General features: G+C 42.4%; 1 protein-coding gene across 3 annotated transcripts in view; it reads left to right on the top strand.

The window, feature by feature from the left end:
• LOC119647812 (fibrillin-3) overlaps positions 1-17,022 on the top strand; it is a 369,488-nt gene that overhangs the window by 198,512 nt on the left and 153,954 nt on the right. The gene's annotated exons all lie outside the window — the stretch shown is intronic.

Below are 17,022 nucleotides of genomic sequence, written 5' to 3'. Positions count from 1 at the left end.
GTAAATAAGCGGAGACAACTATTTTCCTCTCGCCATTTATCTGATATTGTACGATGATCGTAACTAAGTCTTGGGAACAGAATTGTCTCAGCGTGATTGCCTCTAACCGTCTTGACATCAGGACGCAAGTTCTCGGTCTTGTGGATCTTTCACCGGAGAAGATCTTGTCCGCCTTTACTGATCCAATGCCACAGATTCTGTTCAATCGAACCCACGGCTCTTGCACCAGAAAAATGTAAGAGAACCACGACTTCTCCTACATTTGGACTTTGTCAGCCTCACTGCCAACAGATAGGAGGAGGCTGCAGGTTGATTTGATTAATCTTTATGTTTTTCGACATAAACTTAGTCTAATGTGTTATGGAAAACAGTTGGAAGCGTATGCCGCAGTCCGCGTGTGACGGGGTTTCCCTCACACCGTACCGCCAGAGACTTGATCCCTTTGTGTTTGATTTCTCTGGGAAAAGCCGCACTTGGAGGTACCGCAGTTTCCACGTCCTCATCCATGAAAAGTGCATCTCGCAGAGCAGTCGTCTCGTTTCCACTTAGTACCTTGACTGGTTTGCGGTGCCCGGTTTGCATAGATTCTATCACTCAAACTGGCATCAAGTCAGTTTCGTTCACGTCTCTGGCTTCCCTTTCTTCCGCCTGTTCCTTGGAAGGTGTGAAAGAAGTTACTAGCAGGTAGGATTCACTCTGTCGTCCCTTTACCAGTGCGAACCCCCATACGCGGGTTCCGTCCCTGTATGCACTACCCTCCGCGCGCAGCTGCATTGTGGGAGAGCGCACCGAAAATCATTGTTCTTCGCTCTCAAAATGGAGATGATGCTCTTCAGTTTCCCGATATGACTGAATTTTCAGTCTATTTAGGAAAAAGTCGAGCACCATATGGCGACTTCCCCTGCGCATATTTAGACTCTTTTGGTCCCGTTCGAATACCAAGTTGAAATCCTCCTCGTCTGTAGATTTGTCCTTCCTGGCATTCATGAACTTTACCCTCCAGTGTCTAAAGTACATGCCCGCGTTCTGTTCACCCAGCATTCGGATGATGTCCTCTGCTTTCCTTCGAGTATTCTGTCCTGCGTAGCTCAGTGTACACAATAGTGAACTTAAGTCGACCTCCGGTACTTAAAGCTAGGATTGCCTGCAGTATTTTTTTCCACAAGCATTCCCGGAGGATGGTAAATTTTCCTTCCGATATTTTGCCATCCTTGGAGGAAACTCCCGCGGTAGCAGTCAGAACAGAGGCTGCAGTTTGCGCATACGTCCGCTTCTTTCCCGCCTTCGTCTCCATATTCCTATGGGAGGGACCAGCTTCATTGAGATCTCTCTCGCGGATTTGATCACCTCCCGGCATACCGGTCCTAGTTCCCGCAGAGCACAATAAAACGTTGGCCACAACAGATGTGTTGATCTTACGCTTCTTGCGCGCATTACCTTTGACAGAAGACTCCGGTGCGTCCAGTGTGGGCGTTTTCAGTTTATCTCCACTTTCCGCCGGAGATTCCGCTTCCTTGTGTCTGATTTCTCTGAACGTTACCGCACCTAGTGGTACAGCCACGTCCATGTCCCTTCTTCTACTGTCCGCTTGGGGACTTTCCAGGTTCACGGTGTCCGGGCTGCTAGATCTATATCCACACACTGGCGATAAACCAGTAGCGTAAACGTCACCAGCTTCCCTTTCTTCCGTTCTTCTCGGTAAGGGTGAAGGAGAAGGTTTTGACAGGCAGTATTCAGTCTGTAGTCCCCTCTCCTTAGTGGCCGAAGTTCCCTTCTGCCGAGCCTTCCTCTTCCGTTTGCGAGTAGATTTGGGCTGTAGTACAGCGGACGTGCCGGCCGTAGTCGAATTTTCAGTTTCTCCCAAGTTGAAAGTTACCGTACTTTCCTTTCTGGCTAACTTTGCCGTAGGCACTAAATGCAAGCTTTCCACTGAGTCGGAAAGCATGCCTTCTACAGATTTGTCTATAGAGGGGTGTGGTGAGACTTCCAAAATCCACGCCTCGGCCGCGACATGATTGCTCATGGTCGCGGGTGGATTCGAAGTCTGTGACCTCTTACCACTTGTAGAGTTTAAATCCTTCGTTTCTATATTCATATTTTGGACACCCTTAGTGTAGTAGTAAACTTCTACAGGCTCCCCCACCTCGATAAGGTCGTGTCCGAGAGGGAGTTCCACCCAGAAAGCCGGATTGTTTCCCACTCGATTCGCAAATCAGGGCATTTTGTATCCCTGTCTGCGATGTGTTACCGAATGCTCCTTCGATATCCAAAAACTATTTCATTTGTTTCCATGGCATTCCGTAGTACATCCGTCAGCTCGGCAAGCGTGTTGACACTAATGCAGGGGGTTGTCTATGACCTTCCCCACGGTTTTGAGTACGAACGATGTTAGGCAAATTGGTCTGAAAGATTTAGGATGAAAAGGGTCCTTTTTACCCAGTTTCGGAAAAAAGACGTTGTTGTCTGCTTCCATGCCCTTCGTATATATCCCAGGGTTATGCTGCTCCTTACCACCCTCAGAAAAGACTCTAACCCAAATACAGAATTCTTCCTTCTTCGGGTTGTGAATGTATGTATATAAGTCAGCAGTCAAATCCTGGTAGGTACTATTGCGGGGAAAACCATTATTCACTACTTTTATGAATAGATTGCTCAATGATGAAGAAGTAATTTAAAAGAAATAGTTTGCAACGATTGGAAGCGGAGGTGTTTTCTAAGATTTGACAATTTGATTTCACTCAATCGGGATAATCATATAGAGTTAGTCACAACCATGAATGGGACTAGAGAAACGCTGGAGACCCTGTAATGAATGAACATTACAGGGAAGGAAAACGATAGGATAGCTTTTAATTTTTGTCGTGAACTAAAAGTACGAATGAAATTCCCTGGAAAATCATCTTTTTCAGCCAATTTATTTTAGATAATTAAAAAATTTGAACTATCCTGCTTTTCTTTAAATACAATGATAATTACCATATTGTGAAACCCTAGATAATAAATTAAAATTCTACATTCAAGTCAGTTTTTCTCTGAGCCCCATTAGCCTTTTAATGGTGGGGGAAGTATCATCCTTAAAAGTCACCTGTTTTAAAATTCCATCCAGTTCCCGCCGAATTAATATCCCGACAAAAGGAGCCGACAATACTACACCAATTCCAGTTAGACTTTGCAGTAATATTCGTGTAAACATTTCATTTACATTTTAATCCACTGCCAGAACAAGTTTAATTTTGTATGTAATTATTTGCCTGAGGTAGCTTGCCAGCTGCAAATGAGCAATTATCACCTGGAATTTTCATTCAGTATTTTCCCAACTTTATTTCATTCTTAAATTCAAGTGTATTGGCAACGTTTTGAGGTTGTTACGGAAATTCTAAAGGAAAGTTTTAAGGATGCAGACTTTCATGGTGGAAAGCTGAAAGTTGATGGTGTTCTGCCGTTTTGTAGACATAATAGACACCTGGTATCGTTTCAATTCATGGTCCATTATTATTAATTGAATTGGAAATTGCTATTCAGAGTTGTACCCACTGTTTGGCTTTCGCTTCAAAATCAACAATTAGGTCAGATACATACATTCGTGCAGAGAATAGTAATAATTTTGCGGGCATATTACATTGGCTTTGAGCAAGGACTTGTTGCAAATTTTATTGGTTGATAGCCTTGGCTCACTCATTGGATAATTGGGTTACAATATGAGTTTACTGTGGGTAATGAAGTATTGAATAAAAGGGAGATGCATTAATATGAAATGCATGAATGGCAGCTTTAGCGGAAAGCGGAAAATGGAAAATCAATAGAAAAAACGTGAAATATGCTGAATTTCTAATAAATTAATTGGATAGCTTGTCTATGTATTTATTGTTGTCTCTCGTTACCTGCCGATTATAGCTCCAAATATTTTGAAAATTCAATATCTAATGGACACATTAAATATTCATTAAATTTGTTTAATTATTGGCATTTAGTTACGGGTTTAATTTCATTTAGAGAAGGTGCCTAATTGCGTTAGCATGGAAAACATGCCAAATGCAGACAGCGCAGATTTAAATATGCATGTGGTTGAATTGATGAAAATAACAAAGGAAATAATCAACATTACTACTGATTATAAAGGGCATATGATAATAATGCTGGTATATATCTGCGCTTACCGGCTTTAAAATTTGTTTATTTGTGCCACCTAACCCATTGGCATTCGGATATTTAGTTACCATATCCTTTTGTTAAAAATTGTAATTCTGAAAGAATTCGTAACGATCATCCGGGTTGATTATGGTCTACCAAGAAAACCGAGCAGTCCTAAAAATCTTAAGAGAAGTGAGTTGATTGTACAGGTGTGCCAGCTCTACTGAAGTGTCCGGTCGATATGCGCTTGCGCGCCTTTATGCTAGCCAGGCTTGGGAATGCGGGAAGTGCTCTTTTGCTGACACCTACAGCAGTATGACAGGATCGCTGCTGGCGCCTTTCCACCCCCAGCGTTCAACTGTCATTGGACGTCACGCCTACGCCACGTAGGTTCTTAAACTTTACCGATTTTCAATGTTCCTGTTAAATATTTAATGGCCAGCGAAGGGTCCAAGTTTACTAATGTTGATTATGATCATTGCAACAAAATTGCACTCTTCCTCCTCAGGAAATTTATGTTTGATTTACAAAATCATTAATGTCGTTCTTTCACTAGCCAAACATGTGAATTATGTAAACTTTTGTGCCCGACAAATCCGTAATTTTCGGTTCATCACCTTCATTGAGCTCATTATTTTCGCTATTCCGAATTCCCAGACCATGATTTTTAAGTGTACGAGACTCAAAGAGTTAACACAATGCGCGCAATGGAATTATCACATTCGATTGGTGGTGGTAAATATAATATTAGGGATTTTGTAATGGGTAGATTAACGCACAGAATAAATTTAGATTAGCATGGCTCCGATGTCATTGATTTATTATAACAGTTGATTGATAGAAAGATACAAGATTCTTTAAATGAAAGTTCTTCCTAGTTGTGGTGCTGAGTTAAATATTGCAATTTCCTTATTTATCATCAGAATTGTCAATATGTGGTCACAATCAAGTTGGAACAACATTATTCCCGACTGTTGCGTTGAAGTCAAAGAATCCAACGTATCCCAAATTAAAAAGTGATCAAGCGTTCGATCTTACAGCGGTCGAAAAAGGCTCACTTGGGCCCTCTATAGGAAGACTCCTTGGTTATTCGAAAGATTAACGGGCTTCCAATTTTCTTCGGCTGAGCTCCATTTTGACCATCACAATTCTACGCTGATCGAAAGGTCGCTGAAACAAAAAAAAATTTCTTATTCTTTGTTTCCCATTCCCGTATTCCAAGCTATCAATCGGTCAAGCAAATTAAAGAGCATCGCGGCTCCCATTCACAGTAGCAAAAACTGCAGGCTGCAAAAATAAATGTTTCGCTATTGCTGGCATCAGCATGTTAGGTAAAAATGCACTCTATTGCATGCTCGCAGTGAAAAGTATGTAATATTGCGATTTATATATAGAGAAAAGGCCAATGATTCCGTAATGCTTTAAAATATATAAAATATAGTGTGTATGTATGTACTAGACTCCATGCATTTGTGCCCTAAAAAATGAAACAGGTCTCGTTCTCAGAATTGCCAAATCTAAAAAAATCACAGCGATGCAACTACAGGGTGCGGCAGCATAACTTCCTTTTTTAAAATGCGCGCCACTCAGTTAGTTGATGTCATAGCGGAGCGCTAGTGCTCTCGTTCAAGAGGGTACACTATAAAGTTTTGTCCCGACACGTTTCAGTCGCCATCATGCGTTGGAATAGTGAGGAGCGTGCCTTGCCGTTGAGGTTTACTTTTCAAGCGGATGTTCGGTTATTGCAACACAGCGTGCATCTCGGAATCGCTTTAATTTAACCCCGTTGGCTCCCGTCCCAGACCGCAAATCAATTGTTACATGGGTCACTACATTCAGACAAACTGCAAGTGCCGCAAAAGGAAGAACTGGAGTCCCTCGGCCCGTTAGATCACCTGAGAACGTTGAAGCAGTGAGAGCGTCAATGTTGCGATCGCCACGGCGTTCTGCGCGCAAACACGCATCTGCCCTTGGACTATCCGATCGTTCTGTGAGAAGAATTCTTCGTGATGATCTTCATTTCCATCCCTATAAGATGGTGATAGTGCAGGAACTTTCAGAACGTGACTTCAATTCTCGGATGAACGCGTGTGAGCTTCTTCTTGATGTCGTTCCCGAGGGTGCTATTGTTTTTTTTAGCGATGAAGCCCATTTTCATTTGTGTGGGTCGGTTAACAAACAAAACATGCGCTACTGGGCTGACACCAACCCTCGAGAATTGCATCAAAAGCCTTTGCATTCACCCAAAGTCACAGTGCGGTGTGCAATTTCCTCAGCTGGAATTATTGGTCCCTGGTTTTTGAGGAAAATGAGGTTACAGTGACAGTGAATTCGGACCGATATGTAAACATGCTACAGAATTTTTATTTCCCACGGCTAGAAAATTTGGATTTGGGGGACACTTGGTTCCAACAAGACGGTGCAACAGCACACACTTCAAGAGCATCGATGGCTGTTTTGAGGAAACACTTTCCAGAGTGCCTTATCTCAATTAGAGGCGATTTGGAATGGCCGGCACGCTCTACCCATTGTTGCAATGTGCCAATACGGTCGGAATTAGATTTCCCTCCGTGTCTAGACATGATGAGCTTCGAAGTGTATAAGGCTTCTTTCTGATCACTTGCTGGTGAAATAAATGCGCCTGGTGGAATGGATTTTTTTTCTTTTGTATAGTCACTTTTCCGCTTGACGGAGCTCGTGGCAAGTGGTTACGCGTGCCCACGTTGTTTGAAATTGCAGCATTCTTCAGTTCCGTTGCTAACTTACAGTGGGCCCGACTTTTTCTGTGGCTGGCACGAAATATACGTAGCAGTTAAAATTTCCAAGCATAATTTTGATACGGGGGGGGGGGGCAGACTTCGAGTGCTCGTTTCATTGATTTCACAGTAGGTATCCTTCTGCGAGACTGTAGTCTCGTCTGTGGGGAATGAACGGTAATGGGTTTTTTATCTCGTAATTTGTCTGGCAAGTGTAAAATACATAGCCGTTTTCAAGGTTTTATGTGAAACAAACTGTTATTAAAATCGATTCAGTGTCTGTCTGTCTTTCTGTCTGTCACACCCGATTTACTCGGAAATGGCTGAAGCGATTGTTACGAAATTTGATAAGAAAGTTGCTCACGTAAGAAAACCTTCACACATGAAGCGCCGAGCTACCTGAACTCCGACTTGTTTCATGTTCTTAAAGCCAATAAGACAGGTTTCATTTACTGGCTGACTAGGAAACCCCCGATCACTTAGTTTACCAGATATACTGTATGAAGTAGTGGATCTAATCCTGGAAAGCAGTTCCTGTCCAGCGCATCCTTGTGACGCTGAAGCGTCAGCCTTATATTGGGACAGTGTATCGATTAGCTCCTTGACAGCTCTCATTTTGTACATAGAGCACAGTTTTCATGAAAAAATGCGCAAATTGTTTATCCGTTTTTGTTACGGGTTCCGTCCTTGCAAAATCAATGCAGTTGGACGTTCCTTCCGTACCTTCATAACGTATGGTTTTCCATGTAGAGTAGTCAGCCTACACAATTCTCAACGTGGAAGGGTCATTTCTTGCTTTATTTGGTTTGATTACAAATGGTTTAGCCCATCACTATGATTTTCTTCAGGTGATAATTAAAGGGGTCTTTCGATAAAAAGCTTATTAGGATTTACGTACCTGTCTTGTCAAATGCTAACAAAAATGTTGCTCTACCTCTGCTCGCATTTTTCCCAGAGTTTAGGTCGATTTTATAATCGGGATTTCCAAAAAGATCCTTGAGTTACCCCATGACTGACCTGCCCGTGCAAACTATAGCATCGGTGAAAGAAAGGCTGGTATGTTTCACTAGATACTGAATACGACTTGATTGAGTTGTGAATGACTATCAAGGGATAGAGATCAGGGTATTAATTGTGCTTGAGTATAATGCTGATCAAATTGTCCCCAAAAGTAACCAGTGGGTTTGTTTAGTTTGTTGATAAACAAGTATGCGCATACAGTATACCTATTATGTATACCCTAAACATACATTCCATTTATTATCGAGGTGGGAAAGATATTTCTGAGCTCGCAGAGTCGTAATTATTAAAAGAGTTAAAAGCCCGTTTAATTGGTTCGGTTGATACAATTTCGCATTCCAAATAAAAGTTTCTGGACCAAGTACTATTCACGAATGTACTGCAAAAGAAGATCTGCACTCTCTTCACAGTTTTCAACTACCTTCATTTCTGCAAAAGTAGATTATTTAGTTTGAGGTTACCTTGGGTGACCTTCACATTTCGTCAAAGCGTCTCAATAATGGTTATTTAGCTCTTCTTCGGAATTTGAAAATTCTCTTTATATCGATTCCAGTATTGAGTTGACTGGCGAGCTCCATCTTGGCTAGTCAAGACGACAATGATTATGTAATTTATTGTAATGGATGCACCCTGTGATTTGGGGTTAAAGAATCTTCTTCCCTGCTTGTCGTAAGAGGGGGCTAAAAGGGGTAGAAATTTATGGGTCAGCAACCTGCAAATTTAGAAATTTTTGTTGGTACCGAAACGTCACCAGCGCCTCGGATAGGGACTGATCTCACAGCAAAGAACATTGTCTATCGAAAATGCACTATGATTGCTTTCTGGAATGAGTGCACGCTCCTCGACAACTGTAGCGAGGGTACGCAAAATGTTAACGTCAGACCACTCTCATGTAATTATCGGAGTTCAAAATAAGCTTAATTTCAGTAACTCCCAACCTGGACTGACGAACAAATATACAAATTGGCGAACATTCAACAATAGTGTTTCGACGGGCGTTTGATGAAGGAGTAAATTTGACATGGCTCGTCGAAAGCCTTCAGTTTCAACAAGGACAGCCATTTGGGCCCGCCTCGGACGTCGAGCTTGAACGAGTGCTCGCCTCGTTTCAGAACTCTAAAAGCGCCCTCGTATGATGATTGAAGCCTTTTCCGGGGAGCGTCCACCCGAATGACTGTGGATGGTATGCAGTAGTCCTATGCCGTTTGAAGCCCAGGAGCTTTCCTAAAGCTGTAGCTTTCCTAATTGCATTCCCTGCTCCATGATTATAACGGCTGGAACACCAAAGTGCGCAATTCACTCTCGACAGCGGGCCTCGGCACATGATTGTGCTGTAATGTCAGACAGAGGTATTGCTTCAGGCCACCGCGTAAACCTGTCGATGATAGTAAGGCAATAATTGAATCCGTGCGAGTCTCGTAAAGCGCCGATGATGTCGAGATGGATGTTGTAGAAGCCCTTGGTAGACTTAGAGAATACGCTTACTTCCTTTCGAATGTGCTTGTTCACCTTGCACTTCTGGCACGCGATGTAAAGTATTTATCAGTAACTAACCGGTTCATCGTCCTGATGCTGTATGATCGTATATCGCTTTAAATACTTCTCTGCGGCAGGAATGAAAGGCCTGGGTCCCTTATCTGAGGTTTCGCAGAGTAAATAGAAGTTTGAGCCTAAAATAGGAAATCCCTTGAATTTGTGTTTGGAGTTTGTCTTCATGCTTTGAAGCTCTGCCTCGTATTTTTGTGCCTCGGCGAGTGCCGTATAATTGACTGCGGCGGGAAATGTGACCTAGGAGATTCAAGACAAAGTGTCTGCAATAACATTGTCTTTTCCATACATGATTTGGATATCAGAAGTAAACTGGCTGATGAAGCTCAAGTGCCGAAGTTGCATGCTTTTGTCTAATTGCGAAAGTAAGGAGTTTGTGGTCCGCGAACGCGATGAACGGCCTGCTCTCAAGGGACAAACGAAAGTATTTTATGGCGAAGTACGCGGCGAGTAGCTCACGATCGTAGGTGTTACAGTTGTGTTGAGCTGGGTTGAGCTGTTTTTAAAAAAAAAGCGCCTACCCTAACGCTCATGTCGGGAAGCAAATCTCGACCGTGATTGCGATCGAGATCTACCTCCCGGACGCAATGTACCAACGGTCGCAGTGAGCTTTGTGACCGCATCGGTCAGTGCTATGACCATCGACTTAAGTCCGACCACTTTCCTAGCTGTGTCTTCGGAAACTTCCGCGACCGTGGGGTGCGGTACACCTTGTGCACATTTTCGGCCATGGTAGACAACACCTCCAGCGGTCCTGAGACCATGACGCTCACCAGTGCGAATTGCGCTTCCAGTTGTCCCCTCCCTTAAAAGAAGGCACTTTTGCGACTGTCACCAGCGGCGGTATCTCGCCTTCCGCAGATTTCTCCTCACGCGACGTACTCCTACTGTTTCAGGGGATAGCGAAAAAAAGAAGAGAAAAGGAAAGTGACGACACACCGGAGCGGAGAACGGCTGTGGCCCAATTGAATTTGCGTCCGCTGATGCAACAATTTCCGCAGCCACGCGGAAATGGGTTTGGCGGAGACCGAGGGAGCAAAAGGCAAAAGAAAAGCTGAAAAAATCTCTCGCTGACCGTAGCGGAATTAAAAAATATAAAAATAAATATATCAAAATAATAATAGGAAATAAAATAAAACAAAGGAATGAAGTTGCCTGGATAATGATGCATTTAATTGTTATTTGGTTGTTAGTTTTTTCCTTTGTAGATTTTATCTAGGATACGGCGAATTCCAAACCTGTCGTATAGTTCTAAGTGTCACTTCTAAATCAGGTGTAGTTGCTTCATCTTGGCATAAATTGCATCCAGTGGACCTTTGCGATTGCAGTCAACAAAGTGTAATTGATTCGAGTTGGAACGAACAGGTTGGCTGACTCAGCGCGTTCTGTTCGAATTACCTTTGTCCGTTGGAGGTTGGGCTACTTTAGGGTGTTTAAAACCGATTAGCTGATAAAAGCTTAGACAATTTCTCCTGCATTGCTTTCCCGTTGCATTTTATTAGCCGCTTTTCGGCGAAACTCCGGGTGGATCACGAATATAAAGTCGACAGGCGGGATTACGTTACAATCGCTAACACAAATCGTCTCAAGGGGGCCTTCTTCTGCTGGGGTCACTAGCTTTGGGGATAGGTTTTTCTCTTAGTTTAAAATAAAAATCCGTTTTTATTTTTTTCAACTTTATTTACTTTTAAACGTTACAGAGCGTCAGCTGGTTAGTCACGTAGGTCTTATTAAGAAAATCAAACGTCTACTCCCTGGTCGTTTTCATTATCTGTTAATATCGTATTTATCAAAACGCCGATTGCGGGGAAAGTACAAAAATATTTCCAGCGAACAACATAAGACCAGAACAGGAGTCCATCAGCGATGTCATGGTTGATTGGGTGCTATATTTTCATAACGACAACTTAGCCCGGGATTATTTCCCACTAGCTTCGCCGTTAGCGCCTGAACTATAAGATGATCATTCGAAAAGGACAAGTTCACTAATCTACTAGTCCGCTACTACTAATCCCAATATCACTCATTATTTGCTCTCTAACTTTAATTGGATAAAATGATTAGTTCATTGACTACTGCCTTTTTCAGGCTATTTTGGCATATACCACGTTAGGTTAACGTGATGTGACGTTACTGAATAGCGAAATGTGTATCTATATTCACACATTAGCACTGAATTTAATTTATCAGGTGATTTCATTAGTACTCGAAAACTAGTCATTAACTAAATTCGTGACTTGTGGAACCTTCATCCAGAAAATACCATACTAAATTTCCAATCAATAATTTAGTGGCAAACCAAATCCAGGATAAACCCATTTGGAAGTTTTGACATGGCGTTAGTTTGGATTGTCATTTGATTTATTTTGAAACGGGGCCACTTCGATTTGTCAGTCGATAATCGAATTTCAGATATCAATTAGATGGAATGATTGCGTTGGGAATCGACATCCGACATGGATTCAAAATTAGGTGTTAAATATTTAAGTCATTGGATTATGGTCCCTTTAGTTTTGCACGTTTTAAGTAATGCTTACTGAAACTAAGAACCATTCCGTAGACTCGTGTTAGAGGATATAGCCAGCCCCTTTGCCGTTGGTTAAAAACATCCACTGCTTTGTTAGCAACTGGTAATCATGTTTGTTGCTCAACATACTGTTACTGATGCTTCAGTATTTTTTTTTGTAATTTTTGTTTGCAAGTCATATCTAGCTCTTTGGTTCCACCAGGTCTTGTGGGTGTCCTTAACAGCTGAGAAGTATTTAATCTCTAAATATCGAGATACCAAGCCGAACAAAATATCTATGATTGACAGAACCAATGAATGGGACGGAGACGAAAAATTAAAAAGTGACTCAATAACTTGAATAGAGTTGGGGATTTCATTGTTGACCGAACCTGGCTAGTGCCTTCAAAAACAAGAAATAATGCAATTGCAGATAGCACACAATCCTCCACAGTTTCATAATGTATGTATGTTGGATAGGGCGAGCTCTTGCCACTTGTCCATATATTTCATCCTTGCTTCGTGTAGTATGAGGAGTAAATTTGGATTGCTCTCTTCATTTGGAATTTTTCCGCACTTGGATGTGAGATTCAGTGTTTAAACGGAACCTATTATCTCTCTGGTGTTGTAAGTGTAACATTTTTTTCTTGGGGAAGCGTAGCCAGAAATATCACTAACACCCCATTGACTCCCTCGGAGGAGGGAGGAGGAAAGCCCTTTAACTTCAGGCTCATTTAATCTACAGTGCGGCAGCATCAAGCGCCAGAGATTTCTGTCCGCTAGGCTAACCTGCTCGTTGTTCGCGATGATGGTAGCAGCTTACCTATGACTGTTCAGAACATGTAGGTCGATGCGAAACAATCCGAAAAACCGATCGAAATGGCAATGACTATTGTGGTATGAGAACCATTCAATTCCATCTGGGGAAAGCTTACCGTCGATTGAAGTAACATAGATATGTAATTCAATCTGGACAAAGCAATCAGGCTACCGAGTAGAGCAAGCAGAAGAAGAAATATACAAGTAATTTTAGTTACACCAATTCTTGAATTATAAACAATAGCTCTTTCGGTAGCGAAGGAAATCTATCCCTTCGATCTTGACGTGCAAAAGAAGGGCGTAATTTGTGCGATAAAACGAAAAATCCTCATTAGTGCTTTGTGATGCAGATCAAAGTTTTAAAATTAGTTTCAAAGGCAGGTGAATGGATGATGAAAATGTAGATCTAGATCAAGAATGTATCTTCAGAAAATACCCAAACGAAAAATCTGAAAGAAATCATGAAGCCATCCACGGTCTCTTCAGCCTTAATCCTTTGGAAACAACATTATTTCACGTTGGCAGGCACTCCTGTTTCTGCTCTTTTCTGTTTGCGTTTCTCACGATTGCAATCCAGTTCTCCCATGGCTTCAACATCCGGAATCGCTCTCCTTCCCAGCGCTTGGTTCAGATTCGTTCCCTCCATTGTGAAACTTGGGTAGTGAAATATTACAGGTTCTCGATTCCCAGCCATGTCACCGGATCCAGCAAAAGTTCCAGCTCAAAGTAATGCATCTGGGTAATGTGCTAGTTAGTCTGCCCGTGTTTCTGTTCAAGCCACACCCTGGAAATAAGACTCTGCGTCTAGTGACTTGTCGTAGACTTTTCCCATCTGCATTGCCAGAGATCATACAACTCTAGCCTTGTCGCATTCATGCGATTTGTGTGCCGCTAATATGTCTTGTATGTCATTGCATACTCATTTCTTTAGGATGGCGACTTGCACCATATTCATCCCTACCAGTACTACGTAATCTGACGTGGTAACCTGGTGAATTATCTGCTTCTCTCTCAAAAAGCTTGCAAAAATCACTGCCCATACAGATGAGGAGTAAAGAAGAATGGATACCACCACTCCAGCTAGAAGTAATCTCCGCTTATTCGACTCTTATTTGTGGAGTTGAATATATTTTTGAGCTCCCATCCCAACAAGACACAGCAGCTACCGGAACTTAGCGCGCCTATTGCATCCCTCGTATAGTAGACCAAACCCCACAGTGGTGCTCGGACAAGTCGTTGGTGCTTTCGACTCTGGGTAATAGTCTATTGTAAAGACTTTCTACATGATGCTGGATCTCTAGGTGGATTATTGTGTTTCGGAAGCAACGCCAATTTTTGCTTGATGCACTGAGCAAGGAATATTTTTTATTTAGATACGTCTCGGTGTTAGCGAAAATGTTAAGTCTAGCTTTTACTGCCAGCTTCAAAGCTTCTCTTCCACCGCTCCTCCTTTCACTGTTTTGATAACGGAGTGGCAACAGTTTCTCTTGGAAGGCGTGGATATGTACCCTGAGGTAATCTTTACAGACTTTCCAATAACATTGTGTAGGTTCCACCGCAATGATTTGTATCTTCATGGTCGCACAACTTTTTGAAATTATTTAAGTGGCCCCGTAGTTGCCTGCGTGTCTCTTCTCGGAGGTCGCTTCCCTCCAATCTTCTGGTAAAGCCTCTAGTTGCTCCTGCAGTTTTTGGGGTGCCCTCTGGGAAACAGTCGCTTCCTGGGTACTGTAGCATTACATGCTTCGGTCACCATCATCCAATCCATTGGGTGGCCATATCATCCAGGGATATGTCGGGATTCATCTCTTTCAAATGCTTTTGCTATACGCCCGGGCATTTTGCGAAGGTTCTTTTTCATTTTTCTGATGATCATAAAGAGTATAGTCGTCACTGACTTGCAAAGTAATTCTTCTGGCTAAAGCTTCGCTCACATATGTAAGGTATACTGTAGATCCCACTCTCCTATTTCTGAAAGTGTATGAGGCCGCCCTGCGGGTACTACGTCGAGCTCTGCGAATGCAGCGAGCAAAAGAGCAGAACACCACCTTTCATACTCATTGTCCGGCTGCCCCATTCAATAGCCCACGCATTAAAATCCCTGACGTCCAGTACCTGAACCCTGAGGATCTGCTCATACTCGCCAAGTGTAGCATAACGTGCAGCACGGCAGCTATGTGGACTTCTTTCACTTTTGCTCTTATGAATGTATCCTCCGGATGTTTTATTACCCGCTTTATCCATTTGATCATTGATCCAAATGCCGCCACCTTGATTTTAGTATAGCTCACTATTTATGGCCACATTGATATTTTTTTTTGTGGATGATTTGCGAGAGTAAATCTTCGGCCGCCTATAGTGGTTAAGGTTGATTTGTACCAATTTCATCTACAACTTGCCTAAAGGACTCTTCAGTTGCTTCTGCCTTAAATGTGCCGATAGTCCACACCTTCTTTTCACCCGCTTTGCACCCTCTTTGCACAGTGGCAGTTTGGATCGGCCCAGCTACTATGACCTTCTGCTCTGCATTGCTTGGATCCATCGTTTGAACTGGTGCATGCCTTTGCAATTTGACCGAAATCCGAGTGGAGAAATTTAATATACTGGCTCTGTGTCACCTGCTTCCTAAGCCGATGCATAACTCTGCCTATTTTTATTTTCCCTGCTGCCAACAATTTAAGGGTTGTGTTCCATCGTAAGTTTTTCTTACCATTTTCACCGTTGATTGAAGTTGTAGCCCTTGCGATTCTCCTCCTTTGTGGTGATCTCATTTATATGCTCACAGATCCTTGATGTCCGGCCTGCTAGCCCTTACGTTGCTTCCAATTTGACTCAAGAATTTGCCCGCGGTTCATCCTTGGATTTCTTGAGCTTCAACATAAGGTTTCCTTTTTGAAGCCGCCTTCACCCTTTTGAGTATTTCAGTGTATGACCATTCATAAAGTTTGGGGATAATGATTACCTCTGGCCTTATGAGGGGCATTTTTCTTTAGGCCTCCATATCCTCCCTGTGAGATCCACTTTCCTTAGGCTACGTGAGTTTTTCCAACAGCTTCAGCTGTCTTCCTTGCCTGCTCCACTTGTTTGGAAAATAGGCCTTTTTTCTTCTGGGGGTTTGCTGCTCTGTTAATTCGTTTTATTGTTCTTGCAGCCTCTTCCTCGTTTTGCCCGACGACGGCTTAACTGCTCTTTTATCCTAGGCCTTGCCGTATGCCACTCTCATGTCTCTTATCGTGACCGTTATATTCTGATGAATATTCCGGCGTTCCTTGATGAATTCGCAGAGCCCCATGGTGTACAAGACTGTACTGTGATGCATTCTAGGATGACTATAATAATAATCGTTGGCGCAACAATCCATATTGGATCAGGGCCTTGAAGTGTGTTAGAGCGCTTCATTCAAGACCGTAACGGTACACTACAGAATAACCTGTAGGAGGCAATGTGGTCAGCACTGCGCTCGATCGAGATTATTACCCTGATTTGACTCAGGTACTCATTCACAGTTGAGTCGACTGGTATCCGACGTCAAATCACAATACAAATCTCACTGCCACCAGTGAGATTCGAACCGCGCCTTGTGCTCTAACCAAGTAGCTATCCGGACACTAGGATGACTATGGCAACCATTTTGGAATACATCCCCCCACTCTAATTGATAAAAGTAAGACTCCTCTCTTTTTCTCTTTATCGGAATTTTAACGATCATTGGGTCCATGATATTAGATTTCCAGGATTTATAGATAAGTAGAAGCAGTAACTCTGGAGAAACTTTATGTCTTGATCTAACTTGGCAAATTTCCTGCTTCCTCGGCAAAATCTTGTTGGTCTCCAGGTGCGCGCTTATTTTTATAATGATAATGCGCTTTGTAAATTCATAGAGGATTTGAAAGTAAATAATTGTTTCTGGATCTGCGGAGTTCTAAATTATATGTCGTTTAGGTAGAACGTAAGTTATCTCTGCTGGAGGAGGAATGACAATTTCTTAAGCTTACTCTCTAATGCTAAACTATTCGTACTGGAAATTCAACACCCAATCCACTCCCTCTAAACCTTCGAGTCGCATATAATCTTTTTTTTTGATAACTTCCGTGAAGTTCCCACCCATGATGGGGTTATGGTGGGTGTATTCAACAGCTACCTACTCAGCATACAAATAAGCAGATAACTCTCGAAATCTTCTCTGATACTTTTGTGCTAAAAATTGAATTCCCTATTATTTTTATTTCCCTTCATTTACTT

Source organism: Hermetia illucens, chromosome 2, assembly GCF_905115235.1.
Source record: "Hermetia illucens chromosome 2, iHerIll2.2.curated.20191125, whole genome shotgun sequence".
Classification (NCBI taxonomy): domain Eukaryota; kingdom Metazoa; phylum Arthropoda; class Insecta; order Diptera; family Stratiomyidae; genus Hermetia; species Hermetia illucens.
The sequence above is the reverse complement of the archived record's forward strand: the minus strand, read 5'-3'. Positions and strand labels throughout refer to the sequence as shown.